This window comes from Sciurus vulgaris, assembly GCF_902686455.1.
Source record: "Sciurus vulgaris genome assembly, contig: HiC_scaffold_611_arrow_ctg1, whole genome shotgun sequence".
NCBI lineage: Eukaryota > Metazoa > Chordata > Mammalia > Rodentia > Sciuridae > Sciurus > Sciurus vulgaris.
Window position 1 is genome coordinate 8303308 of NW_027632409.1, and position 13595 is coordinate 8316902.

The 13595-nt window shown below is 38.1% G+C and overlaps 1 long non-coding RNA gene across 1 annotated transcript; it reads right to left on the reverse strand.

The window, feature by feature from the left end:
* Positions 1–3296: 3296 nt before the first annotated feature.
* Positions 3297–12461, reverse strand: LOC306652823. Its single transcript, XR_013761554.1, has 3 exons — positions 12295–12461; positions 4338–4512; positions 3297–3909 (listed from the first exon to the last, which is right to left on the reverse strand). It is a non-coding gene; the product is annotated as an uncharacterized lncRNA (long non-coding RNA).
* Positions 12462–13595: the final 1134 nt, after the last annotated feature.

A 13595-nucleotide genomic window follows, 5' to 3' on the forward strand; every position in this document is an offset into this window, starting at 1 on the left:
GTGACGCCTCCTGCGGTTGATTGGGGTTGCCGTCCATCCATGGGACAGAGTTGGGGTTTCCTTTTTGGGGGGCCTTACAAAACCTTTAGAACCCTTTGTATATAGAATTATACCGGTTAGGACATAACTCTAAGTAACCTTGTTTTTAGTTTAGTGATGACACAAAACAATTTTTTCTATAAACATATTTGAGTAATCCCATGCATGTCAACTCTCTTTCACTTATTTTCTTTAAAAAAAAAAAAAATCAAGATATTAGACAAGTGTCCTGAACAGTATTTGCCAGCTTTTTCTTGTTGGAGGAAAGTCCTAGAAAAATTGATGTTAGACATTTTATTAACATCAACATTTTATTAGTTTGACCACCTATAGACTTGCTAGTTATTTTCAAGACATTTTACTTCTATTAGTTTACCCAATTTAAATTAAACCTTTTTAAATCACGTGAATTAAAAGTCTTTGGATCCATTTTTAAATTTTAATTTTAGGAGCACTCAGTTTTGATACAGACAAAACATGACACCAGACAGCACGACATACACATAAAACAAAATCAAAGGCCTTGTAACTTTATAGGTGACTTTCCATTGCAATGTAACAGATGTTCAAAAACTCTAGTTGAATAAGAAAATAGAACTGATCAAAAAAGTCATGAGCTCAAAAGAATGTAGAATTAAAAAAAAAAAAGAGTCCTGGAAAAATGATACGGCCGTTAATTACTTTAGTAAAGCACCATAAAATTTACTTTTGCTGGAGTTCAGGTAAGACTCTTTTTGCTCTTTTTTTTATTTTTATTTTTCCCTTGGATTTGAGACCCGTCTCCTACTAAGTCTTTTGCTTCCTCCATTTACATTTCAATGTAAGCCTTGACTGAGATCAGGATCTGAAAGGGGCTAAATTGTTCTAGCAGAAACTTGATGCCTAGTGCATTTTAACCCTTATTCCTGGTTATTAATCAATTCAGGTTTGGACGTAGAAAATTGTGAAACAATTATCTCCCAATACTTGTGGGGACTGGGGCTACTATATCATACTTCTTATTAGGACATGCCACTGATGGCTGGGCTGGTTATTCCCTCCACATCCGTGTATGTGGGACCTCATGGCAGGAGGACTAGGTAGGCTGGGTGGGGTAAAGTTGGAGGAGGAGGAGGAATTAAGAGGGGGAGAAGAAGGAGACATTTGCAGGAAGAGCAGAGAAGCACAAGAAAGAAGAGACTTGAAGATAAGGAATCCCTTTCCATCTGCCCGCTTGCTTGCGGAAGCTGTGTGCCAATATCTTTGGTAACCACAATCCACCTTCCCATGGATCGATCTTTCATCCCTGAGCAGGCCAATTTGTGATTGGTAGTCATTCCTTCCCAAACTAACATTTTAACATTAACCAGGAAGGCCATACAGGGAGGGGGTAGGTTAGAGTCTGTGAGTTCTTGCCCAGTATCATAAAATGGCCACCGGGAAGATTTCCCACCATCTGGAAGGAGGAGAGCAATGGCTTTCACTGGAGTCTGATGTGGTCCCAGAATAAGAGATGGCAGCAATGAGCCTCCCTGGAGTGGTATTTGGCCCTCCCTATGTGTAGAGGCTGGCTGCCCTCATGGTTTCTCAACCTTGGGAGGAGTGGATGGAGATGGATTGGGCTGCTCATTAAAGGTCTCCCAACATTGTTTACTATGTGGCAAGTTTCTGGAAGGAGATGCAACGGGAGGAGCCAGCGGTTCTTTAGGTGGCGGCTCTTTGGGGAGAATCTTGGAGCCCCCTTTGGGAGGTCCTGGAGAGAAGCAGGCCCTAAGGGCAGATAATGTAGGGCAGACTCCCAATGGGGGACCCCCCACTAAATTGATTTCCCTCTTCCTATCAAGTTGTTCTACAATCCCATGTGGACCAGTCAAAAAGATTAGCGGTGGGAAGCCAAGAGGCCACCCAAGTAAAGGTGTCCCAGGCTTTTTCTGCCTGTGTATCAGACCACTCAAGGCCCCTACTCTTCAGCATGAGTCTAAGAGCTGAGAGAGCAGAGTCACCATGTGTGGTGTGTGTTTGCCCCATCTTTTCAGGGATGCCTTACCTTGAAACTCACTTGGCCCGATCTGCCGGTACTTTCGGTTTCAAAATTGCCTCTTTGATTTGGCTGCGATTCAGCCTTGAGGGGCCCGACGTTGGGTGCCAGATGTGGAGGTCTTAAGCCCCCTTGCTCTTCTCTACCAGTGACAAGGGAAGGGGACACACCCCAACAAGGTCAGACCGGGATAGGTAAGGCCGACTGACCGCCCAATCCCAGCCCTCCATGCGGAGGACAATCAGACGCATCAGGGAGACCCATCACAGCAGGAACTCATTTATTGAGGAAATCACACAGCTTTTATGTAGGGTGGGGGCTAGGTGGGAACCAATCAGCTTAAAGGTCAGCAAGGCATAGGGTGTTCACGCAGGCAAGAGTCCCATAAGACTATATGGCAAGCACGAGCTGATCACGTTCGCGGAACTATTGTTAACTAATCCCTGACGGTGGTCCCATTCATCGTCATTAACTATTGAAACCACCTTTGAGGCCTTGATCTTGCTCTCTCGCCAGGGAGTAAGGAGTCAGCCTGAGTTAGTTAATGTGTCATTAGTCCCAACAAGGCCCTAGTTTGCTCATTTGTAAAAGTCAATGCCATTTTTCAGAGGATCCCACAGTTGGTTCAGACTGAGAAAGACAGATGTAGAAATTCAGCTGTCACACTAATGCTTCTGCCTTTTTTGGTTTCTTATGCCATCTTTATTTTGCATTCAAAGATGGTAAATTGCAGAGGCCTTGCATTGAACATCAGTGTTAATACACTAGAAATGACATTATGGGTGAGTAATAATACAGGGTAAAAATATCATATTAGGGGCTAAGGAGTCTTCTGAAGAAATCATGTTAGTCCTCACATGCTAATCAGCATCAGTGTGAAAGTGGGCCATCACAGTCTTCTGACACTCATCACTGACAAAATCGTTTGTCCAGTGGGACCATGTGAGGGAACAGACAGTGGAGTGTATTTCTAGGGGTGTGTGCCAGGCTAGCTCAGTCGTAGGTAAGAGCCTACAGAGCCATAAACCAGGCCCCGAGAGTTGGGTAAATGCAGGCTTGTGGCAAGCAAACTGCAAACTCGTTTATAGCAGGAGAAACCATACATTTTATAGACTTTTAACTCAATCACAATGTGCCACAGGGGATCAGACCACCAGGCCCCAATAAAGGTACCCTTGGTAACACTAGGCAAATTTGGGTACAGTTGTTTACTTTCCTAAGTAACCAGATTGGGATGCTCCTCTCCGTAGGTATTTCTGACTGGCATGAATGTGTGAAGGTTTTCCTTACACACTTGAGACATTCACAGCTGCTAGCCAAGACTTAGGATTTCTCCCAAAAGTATTAGAGAACCAGTAAAGCCCTGAAGCACCTACAGCCTTGTCTTTGCCTTTGACCTGCTCTAGGCAAGACATAAAAGTGGGAAAAAAAGCTAAAGCAAGGAGAAACAGTGTTGCTACTGTATTGCTAATTGCTGCTAGTTATAGGGAAGCCATGCCTATTGCTGATTTGTAAAAATTTCACTAAAATGCTATCCTTTTTTAAAAAGCCCTGGAAAATTTGAAAGAAAAATGTTTCATCTGGCTGGAAGTTTGGATCTTTGCCTTTGTACAAAATTTATGCTCATGAAATGAGCATTTTTGCTGAATGAAAGAAAAGCAAAGTCACCACTTTGTTTCTGGGACACAGACAAGAGGCTTGGTTTCAGGATGAACTGCTGCTGCATCTTATGGGATACTTCTTCCATGAAGAAAGCTCTAGGAGGTTGGAAGTGGTGGCACAGTCCTTTGATCCCTGAATCAGGAGTGCAGTGTCTTGAAGATGCTCATCTCTATTCCTTAGGGTTATTCATTCTATACAAAGAGAAAAATCTAAATGTAGACTTCAGGCTGCAAATTTCCATGACAATTTTTGCTACAAACTGAAATGTACTGCAATTTATTCGTGAATATTTTTTGCCTTGAAGCACCTACAGCATTATCTTTGACTTTGAACTGCTCTAGGCAAGACATAAAAGAGGGGGAAAAAAGGTTAAGAAAGAAGAGTATTGCTACAGTATTGCTAATTGCTGGTGGTTATAGAGAAGCCAAGCCTATTGCTGATTTGTAAAAATTCCACTAAAAATCTGTCCATTTTTTAAAAACACTTACTCGAAAATTTGAAAGAAAAATGATTCATCTGACTGGAAGTTTGGATCTTTGCCTTTGTACAAAATTTATGCCCATGAAATGAACATTTTTGCTGTAAGAAGGCTCTATTAAAGAGGAAAAAACAAACTGACCACTTGGTTTCTGGGTCACAACCAGGAGGCTTGGTCCTGCTGCTGCATCTTTAGGGATACTTCTTCCATGAGGAAAGCTCTAGGAGTTTGGAAGTAGTGGCACAGTCCTTTGATTCCTGAGTCAGGAGTGCAGTGTCTTGAAGATACTCATCTGTATTTCATAGGGATATTCATGCTGTGCAAAGAGAAACATCTAAATGCAGACTTCAAAATTTATTTATCAAGGTATTTAAGAGGTGTCCCAGGGTATTCAATAAGAGCTTATAATGAAGTTTGTAACTGCTGTAATACTTGCTATCTACCTACTTTAGTTTACTAAAATAATTATTTTACATACATACTTCATTTTGATGTTTAGTAGTGAACTTATTTTTTATTTTAAGTATATCTTTCATCATCAGTTAATCATTTTTAATAAACAAGTTCAAAAGAATAACATGAAATTCCATAAATTTTGTGTTACGGTCAATGCATGATAACTCTACATTCTAAGCCTGAGCATTGGAATGCATGACAATGCTTCAGAGGAACATTTGGTGTTACATTACACAGATCACTATAAACATTCTGGATAATTTAAGAGTGACATTGCCAGCAAGGAGATGATAATATGAGAAGATGCATATAATATTCTTTGCACAATATCCAGCAGATAGTAAGCATTTTAAATTGCTAACACATTGTAATCACACTTTTGTCATCTTTTCAAGACCTCTAAAAGACACTGTCACTTATTGCAATTGAAATATTTCTGTTTAGTACACTGAACAAAATTATTTATAAGGAAATTTGTTATGTTGTATATAAGCAAGATTAATCTCACATATTCATATGTGAACACAGCATAATTTGTTAGGTTTCATTGCCCAGTACTTCCTAAGCCCCCCATGCCCTGTTCCTCTCTATCCCTTTTCTCTACTTTATTAATCTCACTCATATTTTCATGAGATTCACCAACATTTTTTCTTTCCTGTCCAACATCAGCATATGAGAGAAAACATTTAACCCCCAACTTTCTGAGTCAGGCTTATTTAACCTAGCATGATGTTCTCCAATTCCAGTCATTTACAAACAAAAAATAAAATTCCATGCTTCCTTGTGACTGCACAAAACTCCATTGTGCATATATGTATCACATTCTTTTGTCAGGCACATTGATGGTTCTATAACTTGATTATTCTGAATTGTACTGCTATAATAATTGGCATGCATAAAGATACTGATGTTTACTGGCATAAAATAATTGACCAAATATATCATAAATAGTAATTGATAGTACAAAAATTCATATTTTGGTTGTTGTATGTCTTCAGATTAATTATCACACAAATAATGCTAATTGTGTTTAAACACAAATAATGCTAATTGTGTTTAAACACTTTCATAGCACACTAGATCTTGGGATCCAGTAGGAGGAAGAAGTGGAATAAATTATATAACTTTTCTTTATATTTTCTACTGCAGTATCAACCACTATAGTTCTATCATATTTGTAAAGTTTTTTGTAAAGTGTTATTTAAAAGATATGTTGAAATCACCTTAGCATACCACACAAAATGCTTCTTAAAGATTGCAACTTCATGAAATCCAATTATTGACCCAACTATGTATTAACATGCTCTGATTTTTTAGCAGGACTTCCAATGAAGGAATAACAACCCAAGGCAACACTGACTTATGTATGTGAATCTCTTCACCTGGGGACACTAGAACAACCACTTTCCCAGCATCTTCACAGAAGTCTGTCTATTTATTACAAAACCCAATTTACTTCTTCAAGATACCTGGCACATTCTCTCTCTTGTGATATGGCACTAACATATTCTCACCAGGGAGAACGTACATGTTGAAAAGGAAAATCTGTGGGCTCTGTCATAAATTGTCCCTAAGTTCAATCCCCTGTATCCCATAAAATAGGGTGGGATCAAGGTGCTGGTGAACTAGGATTAAAGTACTATAATTTCTTAGCAAATCAAAAATACAGCTGGTAGATTGTGAACATATGTTCCTGATATAAAATGTGAAGACAAAGGTAGTACTCCCAAATTATCCAGTGTTAACTATAAATTGCATTTATTCATAGTTGAGCATACTTTACTCATATTATCCAGATTAATTTTATTACAGTGCAAACATCATATAAAACTTCTAAAATATTTTATAAGATCATCATAGATGATTGAAGTATTTTTTGTGTAATCACAATCACTAATTCTGACATACTGAAGACTATACTATTTAATATTTTCAGCTATACTATATATGCTTTGTTTGTGGATTTTACCTCTAATGATTTACTCTTAGTCAAATGAATAAAGAAAAACACAAATGTATTAAAATGAAAAGGATAAAATAAAACAATATGATTCTTGGGGCCTTTTAAAATCTTTATTCCATTCCATTTAGATTCAAGTATTACATGTATGGTATTAATTAAAATCCAAATATGAGAGTTTACATTAAAAATATGCAAACTTATGTAAAGCCCTATACTGCACTTTCACCCAAATAGCACTTAATTATGTAGATTTTTTGTTACCTTTATTACAAAAGTGGTGTTGATTTTGTCTTTTGAAAAAAATACTGTGACCTACAGATGATGGAATGAGTCATTTTGTCTGCACTACATAAGTTATTGAATGAAATATGTGAGGATTCCTCTATTTAGCTAACATTCACTTATATTAAGATGATAAGCTTGACATTGGCCTAGAATATGAGCTAGTGTACTAATGAGTGTCAGTTCTGATTGTATTCAGATACACAGAAAGTGTACAGTTTTCAAGAATGCCATTAATAAGAAGAGGGAGAAAGTAACACCAATGACAGAAGCAGTAAATTTGCCCTTTGGGTTCTAATTTCAATAGACCTTTTTGCTCTGTGGATATCCATTTGACCTTAGATGAAATGGGTGCTATGAAGGCCTAAGCTTCTATCAATATACAATTGGCTAGCTCTGCTAGAATAAACTGTTTCTATTCTGGAAAAAATTCATTATGAAGATAGTCTATTCTGTATTTTGGAAAATAAATATTTTCATAAATATGAAAAAAAACCTGTTTTTACATAGGTCCATGAGGATGATTTGAATATTTGTCATTATTCATACTTATTTTTATTCTATTAAACAAACACAAATATGCAATTAAACACAAAATCCACATGAAATGTATATTAGAACTATTTTGGAGAATCATAAGTTAAAATAATTACCTTTGGTTTGTATTAGTTTTATCTTCATTGTTCCCTTGATTCATAACACTGACCAATTGATAATAGAAATTGGATGTAAAAATGCTTCAAGAAATATGGCATAAAAAATCCTGAAACAGATAACAATATTTTAATTAATCATTCTCATTGAAATTATTTGCTGGAGCATTTAAAAAATTTGTTGAAAAGTTAATTCCTCTGTTCTCTGAAGTACACAGCTTTCTGCTAAGTCTTCAATGACTGGTGCAAATGGAATATGTGGTTATATTTTTTCCAGAAAATATTGGGATAATTCAATGTGGCTTATGATGAGAAAAACAAAGGACAATCTTTTGGGTCTGAACCCCCCCTTTTTCATACAACACAGCAAAAAGGTGCAACATATCTAGCAACAAACTGTTCTAAGTAGTTTTCCCCCCTCACAGAGGAAGTTCAAGGAAAGACACCAAGACATCTGTGAGATTCATAATCTGGTAATATTCAATCATTTCTATATGTATTTTTTTCAAACATGGGAGGCAATGTTTGATGTACTTAGGATGAAGAAGTGTATAAAACAGTCTCTTTAATCTCAGTACATCATGTTCCATTGGTACTGAGACACAGTTTGCATCAAGGTACTTAATGTTTCTCCCTGTATCCCCCATAGAAGAGCTCTCACATAATTAAGCAAAAAATAAATAAATAAATAAATAAATAAATAAATAAATAAATAAAAATAAAAGCATTCCTTGTGATGTCAAGTTCTTGGGCAAATGGAGAGGACCCCATATCTGATGTAAATTAAGTAATATCTTCACAGTATATTATCCTTTCATGGGCACCCTGTTCCACTCAGACCACTTGCAGAGTTGGTGTAGCAAAACAAGAACTATGAAATGACCCAGAGTTTTGCTGTTTGGTCTTTGGTCATAAAAAGCTTGAAGTAAACAAATTTGTGCCAAGTTTTAGTAAGCTGGCTTTGGCCAATTCACCCACCCACATTTTCTCTTTCTCAGCTTGTCTCTCTGTTTCTTTTCATATGATGTTAAAGTCAAACTTACAGTCTTGTGTCCATGTTAGAAATCTAGAGACAGAGAGAACTCTATTTTGTCTGAACACCATACCCATCTTTGGTTATAGTCTTGTAAATTTCTGTTTAAAACATGGAGAGAGGCAAATATCTGCAAATGGGCAATTTTAACTTGCTAGGACACCAAATCAGTAACCTTTATTTGCCTTATAGAAGGTTACATACAACCTGTTACTTCTATCATGTGTACATTGCTAAGAGAAGTTGTTTTAGCTAATTCATACATTTAGCTGATTATGTGGGCATCTGTACCCTGCTTATGAGCTTCCCCAGGGCAGACACAGACCCCCAGCTTTTTGTACACATCATCTGTCAGGTATGGTTTCAGCCATAGAAGATGCCACAACTGAACAGTTACTATGTGTCATATGATCAAATATAAATGGGAACAAGGCTGATAAACTCTAATTGAGATCCTTAGAAAAATATAAGAACTTCTTTGTACTTTTATCAATTTATTACCATATTTTAAATGTGTTAGTAGAAAGGAAGATAGAGTGTTCAAACTATTTCTGTATTTTATTACATCTTTTTCTAGAAATCTACCTATATAATTTTGATGTAGATGTCTCATCACAGTGTAACATTTTCTTGGGTACAGTTACTGAGTTTTCATAATTCTGAAGTAAATTTAGTTGCAGCAACTATTCAAACAGTAAGATTTAGAAGGGGCAATCTCTGTTAATTAAAAAGTGGGTAACAAGTGAGCATGATGGCACATACTTAGGTAGGTGAACTGCAAGTTTGAGGTCAGCCTAAGCATCTTAGTAAGAACCTACCTCAAAATAAAAAGGAAAAGAAAAAGAACTACATGTAGTTCAGCAGTGAGGTGACCCTGGCTTCCATATTTGGTACAAAAAAAATCATGGGATAGTGACAACTGCTGTGTTTTTAAATCTCAGTGGAAATAATACTAATGAGCTTACTTGAAAAAAATGTAATTAATTCTCAAAACTTCATTTGACAAATACATACTAATTACATCTCATTGAACTCTCCCACATACCCAAGAAAAATATTAGGAAATACAACAATCATTCTAACCAAGAGTAATATGGAATCTGCTTCTGAATTACATTTACTAACTTGTACTAATTAACTGAAATATTTCTACATTTCAAAACCAAAGCCCAGGTCCTCAAAATTCTACAATTCATTTACACATTCTTGAAATGATAAACTCATAAAAATGGAAAAGGATTAATGGTGGCCAGGAGTGGTGGGGAGGGCAGCAGGAGAATATGGGTGTGGTTATCAGAGGTCAACACAAGGGGTCCTTGTGACAGAAATGGTCAATACATGAGCTATATCATCTTTAGTTAGTGTCAAGATGTGGGCACCCCTACATAAAGTTGGCAGAAGGTATCTCTCTCTCTTTTAACACAACTACATATAAATCTACAGTTGTCTCAAAATAAAACTACCTTAATCAAATAAATAAAATTGTAAATGGTTGAACCACACTGATATGAGATCCAAGTGTTAATCCTCCTAAAATTATCCAAGTTTTCCTTATAAGTCTGGTAAAGTAAGCATGAAAAATTTAAAAGGAAAGTCTAAACAATAATCACAAATGGTACCTTCTAGATGGTTCATGAAAATGTCTTCCAGGAAGGAAACTGGTTGTACATCCATATAATTCTCAGTATTTTCTTCAATCATACATTTTAAAACTACTTCATGGAGCACTATATTCACATGCAAAGTACATGAAAATTAATTTTCTATATATTAATGAAGTTGAAACCATGTCTTCCTTCAGAATTCTACAATTCATCTACACATTCTTGAAATGATAAACTCATTTCAAATGAGGAAAAAATTATACTCAAAAATATTTAAGCCTTAATATTTAAATGAAGCTTGTAATGATATAAGAAAATATAAACAGTTTCCTTAGCTCTGGTGAATCCAAGAATAACTGAGTCAATCCAAATATTCCATTTTACAAAATGACAATTCTTTTGTCACAGACTAAATTATTAAGCAAAAAGCACAGATAAGTGAAATAAATTTTTACAAGTAATGGAACAGTTAACCAGAAATATAGCAATTTGTTTCCATGAAGTTAAACATGAAAGAAGGCATTTATGAAAGTCTGAGGGAGATGACTCAGAAAAGATTAGATAAGCATTAATTTAAAAGTTATGTTTTCAAGCAAACTGACCATAATTGGAGTTCAGACCTTTAAAACGTTATCAAATTGAAATCACTGGCACACCTAAATACCACCGAACAAAGGACACAGCCAGTGCTGGCAACTTCCATCAAACCCGAAGTACAGTTTCCTAGTGTTGATAGTATTTCAGGTGAGAGGTAATGAATACTACAGATATTTTTTTCTAAAGCAGCTAGCAGCAAAACAAGTTCAGTACTGTGTTTTAAAGACCCCATAAAAGAGGGGTCTTCTGTGAAAGATGCAAGTTCCAGGCTTGATAAATATTTAGTTGGGAAATTCAGATTTAGGTGGGCAAGCTCTTGCACAAAAGATTGCACCTCTCTTTAAAAAAGATCATTTAAAATCAGCATTCTCCTTCCCTATTTTAGAGATCACTACTGTATTCTCAATAGTCAACAGAGGGAGAAACAGCAGAGTGGCAAAGCTGTGGATGCTGAAAGTTTTGCTTCAGGGATTGCAAAACACCCACATGGCATGGGTAACTGGGCCTTGGGGGACATGGAGGATGGGGCCCAGGGCAGACAACTGAAAGGGTGGGTTTGGTGACTGGCACATGACATTCAAAGTCCACCGGAGATATCACTCATCCTTAGTTAATAAGACTGCGGTGCTGAGACTCAAACATTAATCAATCCACCTTTAATCTGAGTAATGGGACTGGTCTCTTAAGTTCTTTCAAGGAGTGGAGGGGGCGGGGTCACAGCTTTAAAGTTTTTGCATGGCTTTGATTAAGGAAGAAAGCAGCAGCACGGTGCACTCCAGCTAGCACAGTTTCCCTCTTCTGGATTCTTTGAGGATTAAAGGCACACCCCATCACACACTCATGGTCTCTGGACCTAGTGACTTGCAGTCCGGACTGGGTGACTCTGAGGGAAAGACAGGGATCCAGAAGCTGGTGCTTGCCAAGTTCCCGAAGTTGTGCTCCAAGGTCCAGGTCCACAAGCTGTAGCTCACCAGCCTGTGCCCACCCTAGGCCACCCACGCAGCACCCTTGCCTGTGCCCACTGCATGCCAATGAGAAAGCACCACTGCGCCTGGGCCCAGGAGCAGGCCAGTCCTACCATCCCCCAGTGATCCCTGCCTTGCACAATGCCCAGAACTAATGCAGCTGGAGTCCTGAAAGGCCCACCATCCACGGTTGCCTAGGCTGAACCTTGCTGCCCACCGTCATGAGCTAAGCCAAGAGCCTTCTGTGCTGAACAGGGCCCCAGAGGGTAGGCACCGGGGTCTCTCCCCTGGGGTTGCTCCAGACCCACTAGTTCAGGGGGCACCGTGCCACAGGCCAACAAAGAGAGCCAAGTACTCAAACGCCCAGGTGGGTAGGCTGCAGCAGCTGCCCCTCCATGGGAATGAGCTTCGTGGGGGGGTGGCAGAACTGAACAGTGGTGTCTGGAGCCTTCGAAGGACCAGGGGAGACTGTTGGGGACAACCACTCTGCACCGCCCCTCTCCTCTGACCGCTGGCCGCTCTCCCTGATAACAAAGAGCACCCACCCCACGCAGGCTCTTCAAGGAGACACCGCTGCCACCATAGCCCAAGCACAGACCCACTTCACCTGCCGCTGGGGCCGCTGCTGTCCCCGCTGCCTGCCGCGGATTTGTGGAGAGAGGCGGCTCTGCTCCAGGCCTGCCCCCTCACACTCTTCTATTTTCAAACTCACCCCGCCTGCAATTTCACGGGGGATCCAGTGACTTCCTGCGCTGACTGCGCCCCCTAGCGACCTGAGGTGGAAGCTGCAGCCTGTGCCATCTGGGTCTACTCTTGGAGAATAGGAGAATATTTCAAGACCTAAATGTTTTCAGGAACTGTCTTTCTGCCCCCCTCCCTTCCAGATATTCAAATATTTTATCATGAATATTTATGCAAGAAAAAGTCATCTCACTAGTTTTCTTTCATAATTCAAGCTTTGTTCTGAAGTATCTCAATGGGCTAAAAGCTTAAAGGATTATATTTTAGCTGCCTATTAACTGATTATTTGACTAAAATTTCTGACTGAGTAAATTTCAACTAAAATATGGGATGTTGTTTTCAAAATGTTAAATGCCAAATTGAGATCTTTAGGTTGATTTATAAATAGTTCTTCAAAGGGCAGACATTTTTAAACGTTAATGATAATGGCTCCACAGAGCAAAAGGACATAATATCATGCAGTAATTTTTGTTACTTTTTTCCAAAAGCTACAGAACTAAAATTTTATAATTCCATTTTATTCAGTCTATGTTGGGTGTCTCTCTGTGTGGGTGCATCTGTGTGAGTAGACATTGATAGTTGCAGGTTCTGTTTCAGTTGATAGAATATGATACCTAATATTACCTTAGCATTCAGAAGGATGTCAGATTAAATTTTGACTTAATGAAATTCTAGTGATTGTTTTGATTTTATAAATTAAATTAAAAACAACCTTTTTCAGGAACTAATTGACTTTTTGTTTGAAGTATGTAGTGGCATTGATATAAACTGGAAATGTTTTATTATCTGTGGAGTTCTACTAAACTGCCATATATTGCTTTTTCTTTCTTTTTTTAGTTAGAGAATTACAGTCATACATAGTAAATGGATTCATTTGGACAAAATCAAACAAGCATGGAACTTTATTCCATTTTGGTATATAGTGCCCTTCAGCTTTCCCTCTCCCTCTCCCTCTCCCTCTCCCTCCCTCCCACTCTCTTTCTTCCTCTCCCTCTATTCTCTTCCCTCTACTCTATTGATCTTCCTTTTATTTATTTATTTCACATATATCACTTTTTAGTTCACATGTTAGTGCATAAAAATCTTAAAGATAAAAATAGAGCAA